The sequence below is a fragment of the Amblyomma maculatum genome, chromosome 2 (assembly GCF_055883805.1).
Source record: "Amblyomma maculatum isolate TAMU_Amacu chromosome 2, ASM5588380v1, whole genome shotgun sequence".
In the NCBI taxonomy this organism is placed as follows: Eukaryota; Metazoa; Arthropoda; class Arachnida; order Ixodida; family Ixodidae; genus Amblyomma; species Amblyomma maculatum.
The window spans coordinates 91,892,103-91,898,072 of NC_139345.1; the positions used below are offsets into that span (position 1 = coordinate 91,892,103).

Consider the following 5,970-nt stretch of genomic DNA (forward strand, 5'->3'; position numbering starts at 1 on the left):
ACATACCCATTACTTGGGTCTGGAAACCCCTTAAGTCATTGGTGAAGGCGTCAAGACGCTCCTCAATCTTGCCTAGTCTGGCTTCGATCTTGTCGACCCGACCTTCCAACCTATCCTGTCTTTCTTCCAGTTTTCCTACTCTCTCTGCAAGGGTAAGCATGTCCCTCCTAAGACTAGTGACTTTAACTACTGGCTGCGGCGTGTCCGCCGCCGAAGTTTCTGCTATTCTCTTCGCATGAGCTCCCTCATCTGCCGGCGGCGGCCTTTTGACCGTCCCCCGATTCTCCACTTCCATAGCTGTACAGTTATCGTCCACGCTAGAAGCGTTCGCCTGCGCCGCTTTCTGTGGGGCGTCCACGCTAGAAGCGTTCGCCTGCGCCGCTTTTTGTGGGGCCTGGGCCAGCGGCGTCTGTACCCTTTCTACTCTGCCGGTTTTAAGCGCGCGTTCCATCTCTGCCATCCTAGCTTCCATCTTTTTGATAGTTTCGGCTTGCTGCAACACCTGCCTTTGTAGCTCCTTCTCTCGAGCAGTCTCATGTTGGGAGCCCGCGTTTGGCCAGCTCACCTTTTTCCTTGTGGCACTGGGACTTCTTCCATGACCGGAACCTTGCCCTCCTCCTTTGCCAGGCTCGGGTCCGGGCAGTGACGGGAAGGAAGCTGACCGGTTCCTTCTCTTGCTATCGCCTCTCGCACCGCTAGATGACCGCTTCCTGGGCCTCGAACGCCGCTCTTCCTTGCCAGTTTGGCTCTTGTCCTTGTTGCTGTGCTGCGAACGCCGCTCTTCCTTGCCAGTTTGGCTCTTGTCCTCGTTGCTGTGCTGCAGACCCGTCGGCTGCTGACGGGCTAGACGAAACTTGCAGTTGCGGCTTCCCGTGCTGTGCGCCCCATGGCACACGATGCAGTCCGGCGTGCAGGTCAGCGACAATCTCCAGCACGTTTCTGTCGCACTTCATACACCCTCTTTTGGATGCCTCTCTCATTGCCTAGTTCTTTGCCGTCTTGATATATTCGGTTCCACACTGACACATGGAACGGCCCACGTGCGTTTGACCCGACAGCCAAATCAACTCCAGTTTTCAACGGACGCCCACGAATTGATGAAGGCTTTCTTTTTGCTTGTTTGTCTTGCACTGTATTGTGCGACATGTCCGTAAAGTATTCAGTATTTTGTGTGCGTAGTGATTTGAATCTCTTTCCAAAACATGTTTTTTTTTTTTAGCGCGCACAGCTCGTTGGTCCGTCCGAAAAGCTGGCGGCGTCGTGGTAGTAGTAGTTCTCGGCACCAGGGTGTCGGAAATATTCTTGCAGAAAAGTCTTTGACTGGTCGACAGGGGTATACCGTAAAAAGCGCATCACCCCGGGAGAGAATTTCAATTGCCAAATATTCAAAAAAAGGTATGAAATGAATTCAATGAAATAAATTTGTTGCCACTCGAGTTCGAACACAGCTGCTTTGCATGCCAGACGGGCGCGGAAAGCATGTTAGAGGGCACTTAGTGAACGTGTGTCGGTCCATATGACTTACTAGCGTTTGTTTGGGATGCGTAATAATATTACAGTAATAATAAATTCGAAACTAGAATGACTGAAACAAAAAAAGTTTATAAAATTTCGCGCCATCAAAGGTAATATTAAATGTGCTGCGGCGTCTACCCTTAAGGCGAAGCTTAAACATGTCCCCAATGTTTTCTGTTCTGGTCTGGTCGGTTATTTAGTAGCTGTACGCGATATATCCGTACCGCAGCCCCCTCCCCCCCCCCTCCCTTCCCGGTTGTTAAAAATCATTGCAAATTACCAGTAAGCCATACACCCGTAGGTTTGAAAGCTACATTCATAACTAAAGCTTCCCTTTCACACATATACAGACGGCTTTAACTTCCTCGTACCTGTCACAGCGGGGGAGTAGTTTTGGCGTGCTTCTATAAGCAAGGTGATGGTGTTGAATTTCTACCGCTGTGGCCGCATTTCGAGAGAGGCGTAGTGTGAAAAGCGCCTATGCGCTGTTCGTCGTCCGGCTCCTATAACGCAAGTACAAGTGAAAACATTTTAGAAATCTGCTATTTTATTTGTTCAATACTACACCAAACGTGTTTGTGAATTATGGGAAGTGTCGTTAAACTACCATTTGAAGAGATGACGTTATTGCCAATAATAAGTAGCGATGAATTTTAAGCCTTATCCGCAGCGTACAGTGCCCAGTAGGGGCAGAAGATGACGTCGTGTACGGCGCGGTATATTTCCAATGCAGAAAACCAAAGCCCCCGAAAGCGAATGTCATTAAAACGTTTCGGTTGGCATACGGCGATACATGGCAGGGCGGCGGTGAACGCGGGGAAAATGTGAAATCTCAGTGTCCCTGACGTCTTTACTGAGCTTCTCTTCACTTTTTACATGCTCCGAGAAGTCGGGGCTTAACCGTCGATTACTTCATTACTTTAAGTGCTAGGGATGAAATCTTCACAAGGTGGTGGGAGGCCATGCAGAAAAGTCATTTTTTTTCTAAAGTTCATTTTTTTAACGTCTTAAGTACCTGAAAATATTCGACTACACGTTGCGAAAACGTCTGCTCCTGTCATGAGTAGGTTTGAAATTATAGCCAGTTTATGAACGCTTCCTTTGGTATTCTGAAGCCGAAACTAAATTTCACCAATTTCTGAAACTAATTATATACTATGATTGTTATCCAATATACATTTCAGTCTTGATATCCGTAGCATTAGCTGGCATTCTTAAGTTTAATTATGAATTTATTATCTTTTAAAATCCTTTAAAATGACTGTAAGGTCAATGACTGACGTGCTAACAAAGCTTGTTGTTTACTTTCTTCTGTGCTTTGTTTACACACTTTTTAAGTGACAAAACAGAGCTTTGCAACTTTGACAAAGGCTGAGATGCAGAATTAAGATCAATCAGACAGTATTTCGTCTAATATGGCCAAGCTCCGAGCTTAGAAAAGACGGAATGCAAGTTTGCTGGGTATCGACACAATATCCACCTCCGTCTCCTCAGCCACCAGATGCGGGCGTTTCGGCGAGTGCGAAGAAGCCCGGGAACATGCCCTGTTACCGTATTCTGCACTACACGTGAACAGGATCGTTGATACTGATATCCTTTCTTCTGCGTTTTCATTGCTGGCATGCCCTGAATGCATGAATACAGCACTGACGCTCGAAGAACGCGCTCAACAAGGGGTATGCTCTACCTGTGCAGTGGTGTGTGTTTTGAGTGTGGCTTAGAGCATTTATCTGACACTTCGAAAAAGATGTTGCATGCAAATGAGGACAATGTTCGACTGATGCACGTAATGCGTCAGTTACATAAAGACCATGCATGTGCGTCAACATTTTGCAAGGTGGCGAACATGCCTCTCCCTTCGCGACATTTCGCGTGCGACGTGATACCTTCTCGGATCTCAGCCGTGGCTGGATCAATAGCGTCATATTTGATGATTAATGCTGCTGCTGCTGCTAAAGTTCGTCGTGTGGTGGGGAGTGACGAGTGCTTTTTTTCAGGCGATGAAACATGGAAGGAGCGTGTACATTCTTCTATGAACGGGTGTGTCTCAGTGATTTCTGTTGACACACGAAAAGTTATTAATATCGAGGCTCTTTCCAGCACATGCAAGCCTTGCAAAATGAAAAGCAAGTTAAGCACAAAACGTGCTTCATCCCGGGAGTGGAAGCCAATTCACACTTCCTGCCATAAGTACTATAAACGCAGTGCGGGCAGTGTGGAAACGCTCGGCATTTACAGGATATTTGAGAGGTCGCAAGAAGCAAGAGGCTTCAAGTAGCTCGACAACTACTGGGATAGCGATGCCATGAGCTATGCCACTATAAAGGATACGGTACGAAAATAATAACGTCAAGAAGGTTGAATGAATTCGAAATGGTCTAAAAGCGTGTTGGCTGCCGCCTCAGAAAACTCATGAAAGCAGTGTGCGAAGTTAGTGGTAAGGGAAAGTTAACCGATGTCCTTATTGACCTCCTGCTACGGAATTGCCATAGGAGAAAAGGTGGGAAACCTTTCGGCAATGAAAGCAGCTACTGCCGCCAGCCTCTTTCTCTGCAGTTCCACTGACGGGGAGCCAAGGCACGGCCTGTGCCCTCCTGACCGAATAGCTGGTGCGGGCACAAACAGGTTGAAGCCTTAATTTGGCCAAGGGAAGTATGTGCACAAAGTAGGGCTTCCATATGATTTGATTAACAGGTTTAAAGTTGTGTACAGTTGTCTGTGTTATTACGAGCTCCTCTAAAAGTACCTACATGCATGGCAAAACACAAAATGCAAATGAATCGTTTCAATGGGGTTATATGCTAGTAGGATTCCATTGAGGAGTATGTAAGCTTTCTTACCATTCTGTTTGCCTTGTATGATGCTGCGGCACGCTTCAGTAATGGCAGTGTAAGCACCTTGGATATATTGAGCAAGGCAGGTTTTGAACTATGGTACTAGGCGACAATAGCTTGCGTTGCCAGAGACCACCAGCGAAAGGAGCTACGGAAATCAGCTGACCCGACAAAACGGGATAGGGAGAACCAAAGGGCAGCGACCGGAACAAAAGGAGTCTCTACTGCATTTAAATAGGGCCCCAGCTATCATCGTGCTAGATTTAGAGATGTTGTTTTTAACATCTTTAACATGTACTGACATATTTATTTACTTTTTCTAGAGCAGATTTTTTCTACCTCTTATTAGGCAAACAGATCTTTCTGAATGACTGCTTTGAAATAAAATTTGGCCACTGATTCCTCATATACAGGCGTTCTCAATTAAATTGAAAAACAAAATGTGATCAAGATGGATGATTGTTTTTACTTTGTTCAGTTTTTCAAAGATTAATTTCTGAATATTCATTGTAGTACATTTATCCTTGTTCATTGCACATTGAGCTACATAAGTGCTAAAGCTTTCATTATTTCAGCCTTTGAGTTGCTAGCTATCCTTGCTGGCATGACAAGAAATTTTAACATGTGTTTGAGGAAAAGTAACTCACCAAAAAAAAATTGAGCCAATAGTTGTGTTCTAAATAGTTGGATAAAGTAAATAAAACTGGCTTAAAAAAGAAAAATTATCATAGCACTCCCTACTCATTTAAAGAGAAGTTTTCCTAGTGTGGCCCTCTATATTAAAGTTTTTCTAAGTCAGTCCTTGCATTTTGCTGAATGTTCAAAGGAGATTCATATGCTGATACAACCTTGCATGACCGAAAATATATCAGCCTCCGCTACGATATTCATTATAACCCTCGTGCAGGAACCACACCACACCACACCACACCACACCACACCACACCACACCACACTATTATCACACTGAGCACAACTAGGCGGCTGGAAGGATTCCGCTCAGCGAGCAACTCTTTTTTTTTCTATACAGATAATCGCTCTTTTTGGGCGCCTACTATCGGAAAACTGTGGATGCAGCGTAATGTTTGCCGACGTCTCTGATTTCATTGACATCTGCTCTTCACCGACATTGTTCTATGACTGGAGAACGGTTACGCTCCCGGACGAGCTGCGCATGTATATGACGTCCTCATCAACCGACGTCCTTAAGGACTGCTGCATTTTCTTCATGGAGTGAACACGACGGGTGCTGGTGGGCTGGAAGGATGCCGCTCACCAAGAAATTATTTTGTTGTACAGATTAGTTGTTTTGCCTCCATATTATGACAGGAGATGAAATTATGTTGGTCTGTAGAAAAACGGCTGATTGGGCGAGTTGGTCAACCATGATGGACAGTAATATAAGTGCGCAACTAAGACGAGACAAAGAGAAGTGGACAACGACGGCGCCGTCGTTGTCAACTTCTCCTCTTTGTTTCGTCTTTGTCGCGCACTTATATTACTGTCCATTATGTTGGTCGTTGATCCGTGCTCACAAGTGTGTTTTTTTTTTTCATAAGAGTACTACAATGTGCGTAAAGCCTTATTTTGTAGTGATGTGGAACTTTGTCCCGGCCCTACT

At 45.4% G+C, this 5,970-nt stretch overlaps 1 pseudogene; it reads left to right on the top strand.

The window, feature by feature from the left end:
• The first annotated feature begins 2,574 nt into the window (after positions 1-2,574).
• LOC146199265 (uncharacterized) lies at positions 2,575-3,793 on the top strand (annotated as a pseudogene).
• The last annotated feature ends 2,177 nt before the right edge of the window (positions 3,794-5,970 follow it).